The sequence below is a fragment of the Colias philodice genome, chromosome 25, assembly GCF_061535455.1.
Source record: "Colias philodice isolate Cphi_HAF_F1 chromosome 25, ilColPhil1 Martin Lab GWU primary, whole genome shotgun sequence".
Taxonomy (NCBI): Eukaryota; Metazoa; Arthropoda; class Insecta; order Lepidoptera; family Pieridae; genus Colias; species Colias philodice.
In genome coordinates this window covers 2,123,460-2,138,217 of record NC_143110.1, presented here as the reverse complement: position 1 = coordinate 2,138,217, position 14,758 = coordinate 2,123,460, and the positions used below count along the sequence as shown (strand labels likewise).

The following is a 14,758-nucleotide window of genomic DNA, read 5'->3' as shown; positions in this document are numbered from 1 at the left end:
AAAACTATGTCTATCTTATTAAAATAAGCTCACTAAACTTTTTTGTGCAAGTGATTGATAGATTAAGTCCATTTGTTATGTACCCATTAATCAAGAAAGAAAATCTTTTGTTTTCAATAACACGAGTGTTGTCTAAAGAAAATTATTTTCTTTTTCAACAAACGTATTTTGTAGAAGCATAAACAATATACATAAGAAATTATCAAAGCTTTACATAGGTGTTACAAAAATTATGTATCTATGGTTGCTTCTTTTTTAATCGAAAGTTTAATTTGAAATAATGGTTCTTAGATATTTAATTGGTCAAATTAGAAACAACAATCTCAAAGTTAATCAGCTTTTTTATAAGACATGTTGAATACGTGTGTTACGAAAACAAAGGTGCTTTTAAAAAAGAGTTATCGAGTTTCTTGTCAATTGTTATCGGTAGAAGTGACATCGAATCGGTACTTAAAAAAAGGCTTTTCGTAAACATAAACAAAAACATTTTGAGTACTACTATAAGCTGGAAAAGTAAGTTAAGTTTATGTTTGTCTCATTGTAAAGTTCGGGAGCTTTTTAATATTCAAATTAAGGTTTCTTATTTTGAAAATGTATTAATTATTGTAAATCGTGTGGCATTTATGTACTAGCTTTCAGCCCGCGGCTTTGCTCGCATAGTCAAAGGAAATTTCCATGGAAATAAGATGTATACGGGGCGGTAAAAAGTATCTATACTAATATTATAAACCTGAAGAGTTTGTTTGTTTGCTTGAACGTGCTAATACTACTGGTCCAATTTGAAAAATTATTTCGGTGTTAGATAGCCCGTTTATCGAAGAAGACTATAGGCTATATATTATCATCACGCTTTGACCAACAGGAACGGATAAATGTGTATAAATCTCCGGGGCGCAACTAGTACCTACTATATAATTATCTTCCTCATACAAATATCACATCATAAAATCAATCCGTTACGATGTGAAAGAAAGCCAAACAAACACACTTTCGCACTTATAAATTATAATATAAAAGATTTTAATTAACCATTGATAAAGGTCGTAAAACTGTTTAACATAGCAATCTTCATTGCTCTATGTAAATTGTAAAAATAATGCAAGTTGCAGCCATAATGTTCTTATTACATATTATTAACTATTGCGTTATGTAAGGAATTATAATTTTAATGCTGTATAATTAGTATTTTTATGAATCGTCTGTATCCGACGCCGGAACGAATGGCTAGGAACTGAAGAATTTAAACAATTAGAGATTTTAAATTTCATTTAACATTTTTGAAATGGACATTTCTTCAGCATGTTACTATGTACATGTGGTGTTATGGCTTTTTTTCGTTGCTGAATATTAAAGTTATTTCAATTTACAAAGGAATAAAAATAATAATTTACAACTTAATTTATGAATTTTTCTGAAGATTTTCTGCATAAGAGCTTTGATGAAACCACTTTAGTTATTTTTGAGTTAATTCTAACTATCCTAGCTACCCCAAATATCCTAATTATCCTGAATATTGTATCCTTATCCTAATCCTAGATTATATAAATGCGATAGTAACTCTGTCTGTTTGTCTTTGTCTTTGAACCGATTTGGATGAATTTTGATTGATACTTAGTGAGGCGAAAAAGGACATAATATCATAGTATAAAGAGAAAATATGATAGTTTTATCCGAAAATCCTACGGGAACGAGCATTATGCGGGTTTTTCTTTTACAACGCGGGCGAAGCCGCGGGTGGAAAGCTAGTACCTATAATTATGTATAATATAATAATGTACGTAGAATGTAGATATTCCAAAGCAGTGCAAATTGCAATTAATATACTTTAAACATTTGAATCGATACCGCTTATCAATATAATATTATCATTTCTCGTAATTATTAAATTAGAACTTTCACGGATACCGGTTAAAGTTTAAACCGGTTTAAGTTCCGTTTAAAATCCTTGTTACCTTATAGCTTTGTACTTACAATGTTTGTTTAATTGACTGTTACGTAATGAATTTATAAACTTTATTCACTATTAAGGCTATTATAGAGCAACCCAAATAAATATTATAATAAGAAAAGCACAACAGTGTGTTTATAAATATACTTCAAAGCTTAGCCCTTACTAATGATACTATACTAATGTAATACATACAAGTCTGATTGCAACATTAAGATTAAACATTTAAATATCTTCAATCCGTCCCGCTATAAAAGTTGATCACTTTTACTACAACAAAAACAAAAACTCCTGTGAAAATATTATCATGCAATAATTCCACCTCATGCCCTATTTAACTCCACCTACATTACATAATGTATGTAATACATAACAAAACATAATATTATATCAACCCTAAAGGTTAAGCCTTGGTCATCACGCCCCTAAAACAAAAAAAAAACATTGAAACATATCTCCACTAAATGTCATTCTAATGAACACGCTTTCGCGCCATTGTATTTAAATTATATTTACATTAGATAGTATTATGTGACTGTTAACAAGTGATTGTCTTACATGATCACCCACGAAAAGTTTTCGCAACTATACTATCTTTTGCCAGCGGTTTTTCGCGGTCAAAGAAAATTTCCATGGAAATGAGATGTTAAACCGCGTAAGAAATAGTATATGTTACTCTTGTCTCGTAAATACCAGACACAAAGATCATGAATGTCAGTATCTAAGGTAAAGATAATAATTTATTTATTTATTTACCTAAAACCACCTGAAACTCCACATAAACTTCTAATAAAACATTAATTCAGTAAGTAATAAAGTATAGCAAATATTCATCGTAATTATTCTTGATCAGTTTGGTAATATTTGTTCCCACTGCAAAGAAACAAGCTTTCGAGAGGGTTTCGGGATTTTTATCAATGGTTTCGGGCCGTAATCCACATAATGTTACCTATTTTTTCCTATAACTTTAAGCATAAAGTAATTGTAATTTTTGTAATTTTTAAACTGCATGTAGCAACATGCAGTTTAAAAATTACAAGCTTTCAATATACTTCTAAAACAACACAACTAAAACAAGTAAAAAATAAGACGCTCAGAATGGTTTTGTATTCGTTTATATATTTTCGGAGTGCCTGTAGATAGTTAAATCGTAGTATATTATTATTAGTCTGTGGTTAAATCTGTTAGAAGGTTATTGTTAAAATAAAAAATAAAGGTCCCATAAAGTTTAACAATTAGGTAGTTAGGTATTATAAACTAATGTGTTGTTATGTAATGCATGTTAACTTCCAATAAACAGTTACTTTTATAGATACCATTCTTTAAGGTCAAATACAAGGCTCCGAAAGTTTACAAAGACAATTGTCGTCTTCATCTATTAATATGTTGCAATAAAAACTAAAGATGACCTTTTTCAATGAAATAAATGAGTAAAACACAAAACGCATGGCTTTACGTCGATCTAATGACTGTGGACAACTTTACTTTACAGTTGTGAAGAAAAGTGTTGTTAATTTTATTTATTGATATTTTTAAGGGTTTGAAAAAATTATTAAGTATATTATTAAAAAGTAACGTCTATTAATTGTTTAATTAAGCGAAGCGAAGCAAAACATGATATTGTTGTTGAAAACTACACGGAAATAGTTAAGTTTAAATCTTCACATATTAGAGGGGTATGTAATTCATATAAGATTTATTTACACGCGTCTTTTCGATACGCTTTAGCGAAGCGAAGACAGACAGATAAATATTTAAAGCAATATGCATACCTACGTATATTTGTCGCAGTCATCAGGTTGAATCTGCTATTTGACTGATTGACTAGAACATTCAACTTCTTGACTGAACGTTATTTAGAGTAGTCGTTCTCGTTGATTTGGATAAGGGAGTGGGTTAGGTTAGTTCGTTCGTGGAGCTAAAATATTAGCTTTTTTAATACAAAAATATTTTCAACATAGTTATCTAGAAGAACCACATTACACACGTAAGAAGTGAAACTTCTTTATGACCTTATTTTTCAAAAAATAATTTACTACATTGCAACTTTACAGAAATACGTCGAATCACGCGTGATAGGGATAAGAAAAAGATGGCGCGTAACGGAAAAATGTCACGCGTAACGGAAAAATGTTACACTAAATTTTTTTCCAACCCCGATAAAGAAGTTTCACTTCAATAATTTTTATTTATTGGTATTTTTAACACGATTATCCACATTGTAACATCCGAGCTTACAAATTTCTTTCAAACCCAGTATTGACCATGACACAAAATATTATGCAATTAATAAAAATTTAGTCAAATAGGTATTTTTCAACTTGTCAGCTAAAACTAAATGATTATACAATTACAAGTTACGACGGACTAAGGTCAAAGAACTCATTGTGTTATAAAAAATTAAAATATATTTGACGTTGATTTTTTATCTATTAACAGTAAATTACGTCGTAATGCGATTGAAGATTATTATTTTTGAACTAAATGTGTATAAGTAGAAGGCAAAAGACGTGGGTTCGGATCCCGTCTCAACTATTTCTTTCCTAAGAAAAATTCTGATTTATAAAGCATTTGAATGATTTAAAATTAAATACACACACACACCTTCAAATGTATATCTACTTATAAATCCCTTGATACATAAATCGATGTCTGCTCGTTTTTAGAAGTCAGGATAGATATACATAACGTGTAGTTACCATGATTTAATGTCTAAAATCCAAAAAGTAAAAAATTTTTAGGATTCCGTAGCAAAAAGTTCGGGAACCCTATTACTGACTTCGCATTATAAAATCCAAATAACAAATTAGCATATAACGAAATGGCATATTCATTACACCATGATGTAAAATTAGAAGATAAACTTATTATTCATGTAATTAAAACGGCTGTTAACACAAACGTAACGATTTCATAAACTAAGATTACATACAAAGGGCACCAACTAGACTTATATTTATGATTTTTGTATGTCCGTCTTTTATGAGAGAACTCATTCAATCGTCATTCAATGAAGACGCTAGTCATTCAATCAAATAGCAGATTCAACCTAACGACGACGACATATATACGAGTTTAGAAAAAGAAATAGGATTCTAATGTATATATTTTTTCAGAAAATTTCCTCAACGTTATCATTAAAAATGCCTCTCTCCCTAGTCCCTTGTCAGTGTGTAAATGATTTTTCTGCATCTAAAACGAATACAGAGATAAACATAATATTTGTTTATTACTTCTAACAAACTAAAATAAACATGACACGATTTTTTTCAAATGTAGATGGCAAGGGCTCGCGAAAAATTCTATATTTTCGCGTATAAACACCATTTGTAAAATTCTCCTGTCACAATGTTTTCAATCTCCTTTAAAACGACTTAAACAATATTTAAAATTTTCTTTTTGTATTTTCCGAAAGTCTGAGAAATGGTCCTAAAGTATAAATCCATACTAATATTATAAATGCGAAAGTCTGTCTGTCTGTCTGTTGACTGTTACTCAATCACGCCTTAACCCTTAAATTGATTTCGTCAGTTTTAAAGGACATAGTATTTACACCAATTTACACACATGCTGGCGCTGTTATAGCAGACCTAAGCTTTGCTAATCGGTATATTGGGAAGGTACTAGCTATGTCCTTCGCGTACATGCAGGTTTTTTTACCAAAGCGAAGTACAGTCGCGAATGGTGACCGTTTGAAAATTGCAAAAAACGGATCTCTTGACTCTCCCGATAAAATTGATAATAACTGTAAGTATTTTGGCTATTTTGCTTATAATGTTATATTATTAGTTAGAATACGATTGTAAGTATAGTATTATGACATAATTTTTACATATTTTACAATATTTGGAATACAAATCTTAGTTTATATACGATGTACCATAAAACGGACGTTGACAACTTGGAGTATATACTAGGGTATTCTTCACATGTCCTATGTAACGGACGTTGCCAATAAGGCCCTCCATTTTCAACGTCATCATTTTGATATATTTTTCTCTATTTTTAAAATGTTTTAGAGGAGCATGACTTGGCAATCAATAAAAAATTCCCTCCCTACCTCTGGCGGAAGCTGAAGAGTCTGGCGTTGAGTTGAGATGACGATTTTGAAGGAAATGTAGACCTACGGGAGTGATTTCACTATGATAACAGTGTCAATCATTTACCCCCAGCACCATACCTTCGGAATTATACGACATATTGATTTGAGACACAATGAAGACCCAAAAAGTCAGAATTTTTACCATCAACAAAATATTATTGCTGCAGAATTACAGCCATTACATGCGGTGCGAGATGAATCTTCCCTACTTCTCAGTAGTTCTTCAGCCACAGCATGATGTTACTTACCAGAAATACCACCCAATGTTTGAAAATTTAAATAATAATACCTTACAAATTAAAAAAACTGGCAGAAAATGGATATAATATTTGCCAAAGAATCCAAAAAAAAGCGATTTAAATTTCCTGTTTGTTTTGGTACCTCAGGCATGGTATATAATACGACTTCTTTGCATACGATGAAGCAAACACATTTCAATCTGTACAATATAAGGAATGGGAAGAGGACTTTCTTGGTGTATTAGATAAGTTCTCAGGCTATGTAATACTATTTATATTCCAATTCTTAGCATATTCTTAGGCTGTGATTTTTGGTAGTGTCGTTTTTTAAAATCCATTATTTTTAACGATATCGTTAAAGTTTTAACCAACATTTTAAGACAGATGTTTGAAAAGCTTATTCTAGATCGTTCATAATTATAATTTGATAATAATTTTGAATTACAGAGTTGAAAATGTGCATTGTATTCATGTACCACGGTTGCAGGAATAATGTGCAATGTCCGTTATATGTGACGGTTCGAACATGTACATATAATTGGCAGTGTCCGTTTTATGTGACATAGTGAAAACAATAGAAAAAATTAAAATTTTTAATTATTTTTTTCATTTTCCTCTTTTCTATCCTAATTCCAATACATCCTCCAAATTTGGACATTATAAACACAAGTTATCTAGGGGTGACAATTTAAGGGTTAACTACTGAACCAATTTGCATGAAATTTGGTATAGAGATATTTTGATACCCGAGAAAGGACATAGGATAGGTTTTATCCCGGAAATCCCACGGGAACGGGAACTATGTGGGTTTTTCTTTGACTGCGCGGGCGATGCCGCGGGTGGAAAGCTAGTACATAATATATTTAATATGATTAGGTTGTCATAGCAACGTTTTTATTCAGCTTGTTATATAATAATGCTAAACACGAGAAAGAAATGTGATGTAAGTACATCAAAACGTAAACAATTAGCATATTGCATAAGTCTCTAATTGTTATTATTGAATGAACAAAACCACAACTTTGCATGAAAATTGCGTAGGTATTTTAATCTGTGATTCGCATAATATTTAGATTATCATGCTAAATGCAAAAAAGTCATAAAACGTTATTTATTAATAATTTACTAATTATATTGTGTATAATATGAATCTTGTCACGAATGTGTGTATTTTCCGTTTCACGGTAAAAACAGTTGTACTGATTTTGATGTAAGCTTTGGTGTAGTATATGTATTTGTTTTAATAAAAGGAAATAGGGTTATGTGTAAAGATAAAACCTATAATAATAGTCTTACGTAGTATTTGTATTCTCTTTGATAATAGGCACCAAAAATATGTAGGTAAGCAACGTAGCTGTTGTAAATATAATTACTAATTACTATCGGAAGTTTGTTTTATGGCCAGCAAGTCAATAAACTTTTGCCTATACGACAGATTACTAAATTGTTACTACCGTGAAACCTGCTTACTTTGCCACTTTTTCATGTGTCAAAAAGTTTGATTCGCTTTAAAAAAATATAATTGTATGAAAACGTAATGAGTAACCTGCACCTAGACGTAGTAAATTTCATGAAAATTTACATTATTACTAAATATCTATTTCATTTTTGTAAATTATAATATTTTAAGCATAAAAACAATTATGGCAAAGTTAGCTGTCACTTCTGGTAAATTTGCCATATGAAAGAAAAAATGAAATTTTTGGAGTTTATGAGGTTAAAAAGTAATATATTTGCACTCTTCCTATATCCCGTAAAATAAAGTAAAAACTTTATATTATTTAGCACTGGTAATTTAACTCTCTAAGAAGGTGGCAAATTCACCAACCTTTCCAAAATATTTCCTATATAAGAAGAAGTTAGGGTTAGGGTTGTCAAATAAAAATGTTTTCGTAGTAGGAACAATTTAGTAAAAGTAAAAAAAAAACATAATCAATTACTTCTAGTTAGTTTCTTAACTTTGAATTGTTTTACATAATAAAACAAAAAAAATAGTATTCATTAAACTAACTAACTTTTTTTTAATATCACACATTACACGACATTCCTAAAAGATTTAAACAATGACAAATTCTTATTTATATGATCTTGATTGAATATAAAAATTGTTGTTATTTTAAACTTGATAGGAACCAATCCAATCAAGTTTTAAAATCCGTTTGTACACATTATTTCCTATTAGCTGTACTTTATGTGTCTCTATTTCTTTTGTGTGTGCAATAAATAAATAAATAAATACCTTTTGTAAAACAACCTTCATTTTAAGCACATGCACTGTGTATTTCATACCTGGCTACCTAACTATTTATATTTTTTTTCACCAGTCAGTAGGTACTTACAATGACAATTTAATTAAAATATTCATCAGAAATTTTGTGGCAGCCCTAACCTCCAACAAAACATGGCAAAGTCACCATCACAGACGTTGTGATTGGGGTTGTTGAATTTACCAATACCAATTGCGAAGTAAAGGTAGCTTGTAGCACAGTAAATCAGCTTTTATTTAGCTAAAGAACATTATGTTAACATAATATCAAAAAAATACTTACGTAGGCAATGCTTTTCCCGTTTGTTTTTGTAAAAGTTCCGGAGCACTAAGTTTCTTACCGCCAACATTCGAAAAAAGTAACCGCCGAAAATGACATCTCAAAAACAAACTGGGTTGCCACATCTCATTCGGTGCTGCCATTTAACTCATAAATTTTACTAAACAGGCATGCATACATGACAAAAAACTGATATTAAGATGTGACTACACTTTTTCCCTCAAAAGTTGGCTATGGCAAAGTCTGCAACCGTTGGCAAAGCTAGCAGGTTTTACCGGTACCTACTATAATTTCCCATATGACAACCCTATTGATAAGTACACACTCGTAATTATAAAACATATTTTATTTGAAGAATTTATGATCAGTAGCCACTAGTTAATTTTTCAAGATTTTTTACATAATATACTTAGGTAATTTGACGCTTCAAAACAACGAAAAATATCTAGTCGAATACAATACTCAAATATATAAATACTTTATTATTTGTAGAATTCATTGTAAATCTAAATATATATAAATCTCGTGTCACAATGTTTGTCCTCAATGGACTCCTAAACCACTTACTTAACCGATTATAATAAAATTTGCACACCATGTGCAGTTCGATCCAACTTGAGAGATAGGATAGTTTAAACATGTAGGTACCACAGGCGAAGCCGGGGCGGACCACTAGTTATATAATCTGTATGACATTAAACTTTTCGCAACTATTACTTACATAAACTTTGGCTACCTATATGTGAAAGTCATAAAACGAGAAAATAACACGACTCTTGGTTAGACAAAAGTATTACAAATGTACTATTTCAATACATAATATTATAATATATTTATCGCAAATTCGCTAATAATAGCTAAGCATCTCAATTGTAACACAAAGATCAAAGGTTTGCATTTTACTGTTAGAGATTCTTCTCAATGCTAGAACCTATAGTCTGTCCACTATAAGAATTGCTTTTTGACAGCTCGACGGGTGATACCAGAAGTGATGTTCAAAAGATTATCGATTGTGATACCATTTCAATTATAAATTCAAAATATTATCATAAATCGAATCAGGTACGTAAATAATAATTACAACGTAAACGTACTAATAAGATATGTAATAATAAGACCACATATCTATGCATTGTATATTAAAACTAAACTAAACTAATATTTTATTATTTATTGGTTTCTATCTTACAATTTGGTTGTCTTTACGTTTAAATTATATAACATAATAGAAGAGTTTTTCTGTATCGGATATATTTTACAGAGTATTTCTATCGATTATTTTAATCTATCGACCCATCATTGAATAATTCTGTGTAGGCATCACTAAGTGGGCGGGACCTGTCCATGAAGTACGATAATTATTTGTATGACATTTTAACATAGACAATACAATTATACATAGGCGTGAAGCTGTCAAAAAGCAAATAATATAATGGACAGAGTATAGTAGGTATATTATTATTAGTCTGTGCTAGAACTTAGCAGTATATTTTTAATGAAGCACTAATTGGGACCAATCACGTTAATTTGCATAAACTATATGATAAAAGAGAGTTTTTTGAACACATAATAATACATATACAGTAATACTTTAATATGCGAAATACAAATGCGAAAAACTGTCCGTCTCTTACACTATCACGGCTTAAATCTTTATATATAAAAATGAATCGCAAAATGTGTTGGTAAGCGCATAACTCGAGAACGGCTGAACCGATTTCGATAATTCTTTTTTTATTATATTCCTTGAAGTACGAGGATGGTTCTTATGTAGAGAAAACGTAAACATGTACCACGGGCGAAGCCGGGGCGGACCGCTAGTATAGAATAGATTTGTATGTTCAGAACTTAGTTTAGAATAGAATAAAGAGTTGAAAAGCCAAGATTATACATATGCCAAATTCGTCAGCTTTTATTAATATAGTATACTTAGATTAGGTTTTAGACAAAGCGGGCGAAGACGTGTGCGGAAAGCTAGTCAAGTAAGGGATTCATTCACACCTAACAACTCTCACTATAAAGCTTTAATCCAATATAATCCGAGATCGTGACCAGTTGATAAGATCTTCACAACACCGTATGTAGTATGTACCATTAAATAAAGATAGCAATCCTACTTGCTAACTGAAGATGCTATCTTATACACTTGTAGCTTTTGGTGAGATGCGTGTGAATGTTGGTAATACTAGACAAGTAGGTAAATAAATAAATAAATACATACGGCACGATCTGATCCCATACCTACTAAGCTTTCGCTTGTGTTATGGAAACTAGATGACTGATAAACATTCATACATATATTATATAATTTTTATTAAATAAATATTTATATAGATAATTAACACCCAGACACAGAGCAAACATCAATCATCAATCATCATTCATCACACAAATATTTGCCCCGGGTGGGAATCGAACCCACGACCTCTGGCTTGGAACTTGGAAGGCAGGGCCACTCAAAATAAATATGGTACTTAAGTAACAAATAGTCTAAGAGTTGAAGAAAATTTAGTTATTTAGTTTAAAGGGGAGTTTTCTATCAATTATATTTCGTTCCCTCGTAATTTTATACTGGTATCTGGGTACCCCGAAGTTCCGGAACATTACATAGTAACTATGTACTTATATTATCACTAACTGTTAAATAATAATATAAGTTTTGTATTGTGTAAGTATTGTAAAACATAAGGACTATGTTTAAATGAATAGAATTGGTATGGTAAGCACGAAACTTTCATTTCAGAGAAGTGAAAACCTCAGTAACAATGACATAATACATATTACATAGTATTACATATGGCCCTCAAATAGTATTCTAAACTAGCCTTAGGTTCTAGCATCATCATCCTTACTAACTATCGCATACATTTTTCTACTACCTACTGTGTTTTTCAAATTGTTTCGTAGGCAATTAGAAACGAATGAAGTTTACCTTCTTCAAACAAATGGTTAGTTTTATAATTATTAATTAATTAGAGCTTAATCATTATAATACCTACCTAGGTATAATATGTGTCTATGTGTAAGTTAGTTGACTGCCTCGTTAATCAAATTATTATAATATCCCATAATTTATACCTATTTACCTTTAGTAAAGATTTTTAACCAATGTTATTTTACTAAAATAATGCTAAAATCAGAAAACATTTCAAGCTTTGTGCATGCGTCCAAATAGCAGCTTATTTACTTTGATGAAATATTTCTACCGACTCAATACGAATGTCACAGCATATCACGTATTTTTCCTAATATGGGGCGAAAATTTGATCAACTCCATCGATTATTAGATAGAAATTAATTAGGGCTATCACTTGTTTACATTTTTATTTACAAGGGATATACAATTAGTAGTAGTACGTAAAGTAAGGACCATTTTTTAGTTGAAAAATCAAGGCAAAATTTTAAGTAAGTACTTAATAAAAAGGAAGAAAATACATAGCCTTAGAAAATGGTTGTCAAAAAGCAAAAGTATGTTTCCGCCCGGGATCGAACCGGGGACCTTCTGCGTGTTAGGCAGATGTGATAACCGCTACACCACGGAAACCGATGTAGGTGTGACAACAAAAAACAACCATGTTTCTCAAATTAGAAAAAAAATATGTTTTAAAATATATTTTTTATTTATTAGTACTTAAGTATCACAAACACTTCCTACCCAACCTCTAAAAACTATGTATTCAAAATCCATAAAAGCTTATATCGTCGCAAAATACGATTAATCATAGTGTGAAGGAAAATTCGTAATAATATTATTTTACACGTAGGTTGCAGCCCTATAGACTACATATTACGGATACACACTATAACCTAGGTCTGAAACTAAAAGCTGCGTGGTTCGGATTCAATTTCCGGCCAAATACTACCTATACAGCCTACAGGTCACTGACCCAGCATAGGCTTTATGTCACTAGGCCCAACTATCTAGACTTGCTTACGAGTAAAAGTGCGTATACGTAGTATTTATTCTCAAACTTAAACATTTATTTGTTCAATTATACTAGGTACTTCGAGAAGCACTTTTAAATCGTCATGACATAGTTTTACTTGTATACGTAGTATATTATTATTAGTCTGTGGTTTTACCTTTTACGGTTTACCACCTATTTTATTCCTTGAAATTTTTCGATCCTGTAAGTAAAAACTTACAGGATTAAAAATAACGATGTACTTAACTTTAAAAAAAAAGTTAAATCGTTATTTTTAATTTTCCTCAAGGCTGGAATGAAATATTTTTAAGATTTAAAACACTGTTTTATTTCGATTGATATTTTGAATATGTAATAAAAGTGATAAGATAGCCTAAGATCTTTTTAAGTACATAGTTATTGAAATTTCTTAATTTATGATAACGAACAAGATGGAAAATAGACAACTTTCGTTTTAATAATGTGTGATAGGGCCAAAACAAAGAATCTAAGACGTTAAGTTTAAATTTATTTACACACGTTGGACCATAAATACATGTACCTACCTATGTACTGCCAATTAATCTACCTTCAAATCATTCAGTACAAAACCACGTAAATTATTCACGATCCGGTAGTGTGTCCGGAGATGCATAAATAGCTGGGTCCACACCGGCCGATCCAGTGATCCCGCGATCCGCGATCCAGGATCGCGGAGCATGGATCGTGGATCATGTTAGGCCGATCCACTTTAAAAACTTGCGATCCAAAATATGCGCTCCAAGTGATCCTAAGGCGATCCGTGATTCAGCCAGTCTAACTCTTGTACGATATGGAGTCACACGTACAACGGCGGCGTCTTGCCGTTGCAGCAGTAACTTTTATTATACTGAAATGTTTGCGCAAAAAATAAAAAAAAAGAAATCGACGGTTTTGGGTGAAACAACTTTACAAAAATCGATTGGAATCTGGGACTCAGCTGTACGCAGAGTTAGTTTCAGATGAAGTGGAACACAATTTTGCAAGAATGAATGCTATTCAATTTGAGATATTCGACTTTCTGAGATGTCCATGGTGAGGTGGATCGCGCGATCCAACACAACCGTCCACACCGCGCGCATAATCGCATTGTGCAGTAACGAGGTACTCGCTAGCTTTCTATGTGGCCATGAAACGAGCTAAGTTTTTTCTAAATAAACACGAGACTCTTGATTATTCTATAAAGCGCGTCACACACGGTGAAGATACTATAATATTTTATCTTAAGATACTGTTATATTTTATATTACAGTATCTTAACGCATCCGGTATCAGCATTCGGACCATCATTTTTCTTTTTGTCATTGCGTACTAAGACTCCTGTAGAACCGCCATCCTGTTACAAATGACGCGAAATTTTGTGGGTGACGTGACTCGACGTGAGCGAAAAAGATAAATTCAAAGTGCTGCTCCCGGAACACTAACCTATCTGCATTCTACACCTTTCCACTTACAATAATATGATTTGCGATTTTCGGGATAAAAAAAACTTGCATAGAAAATGCGACGGTTATAAGAAATTTAAAAAGCGCTTAAAAAATTATGAAAACTAACACAAATTTTGTATAACTTTTTTCCTGTGCTAACTTCGCATTAAAAATCTTGAAGTAATTTTTTTTTAATTGTTTGCGGTGATGTTCCAATTTCAAATTTCGCGCCAAAATAGAAAAGCGCTTTTAATAGCCGCCATGTACCTACATGTGTTATGTATGCTGACTTTTGAACCGTGAGAGCGACCATTACATACCAACAGCTAAGTATTTGCGTAGGTACCTATTGCTTATTTCTTATTAGCATTATTTGTATAATTAGGCATATTTGCATGTTAGTTTTATTAATTAAATTCTTCAGTACCTACCTAGTACCTACGCAGTCCTTAGAAGAAGTTTTTCATAGCATTAGGAAATAGGAATCTAATAATTAATTATTGTTATGTATATAATAAAATTAGTGCAATTTTTAATGATTTCAATTAATTA

At 31.3% G+C, this 14,758-nt stretch overlaps 1 non-coding gene across 1 annotated transcript; it reads right to left on the bottom strand.

Annotated features, from left to right (window-relative positions):
* Positions 1 to 12,306: 12,306 nt before the first annotated feature.
* On the bottom strand, positions 12,307 to 12,379 carry TRNAV-AAC (transfer RNA valine (anticodon AAC)). Its single transcript has one exon. It is a non-coding gene; the product is annotated as a tRNA-Val (tRNA).
* Between the last annotated feature and the right edge of the window lie 2,379 nt (positions 12,380 to 14,758).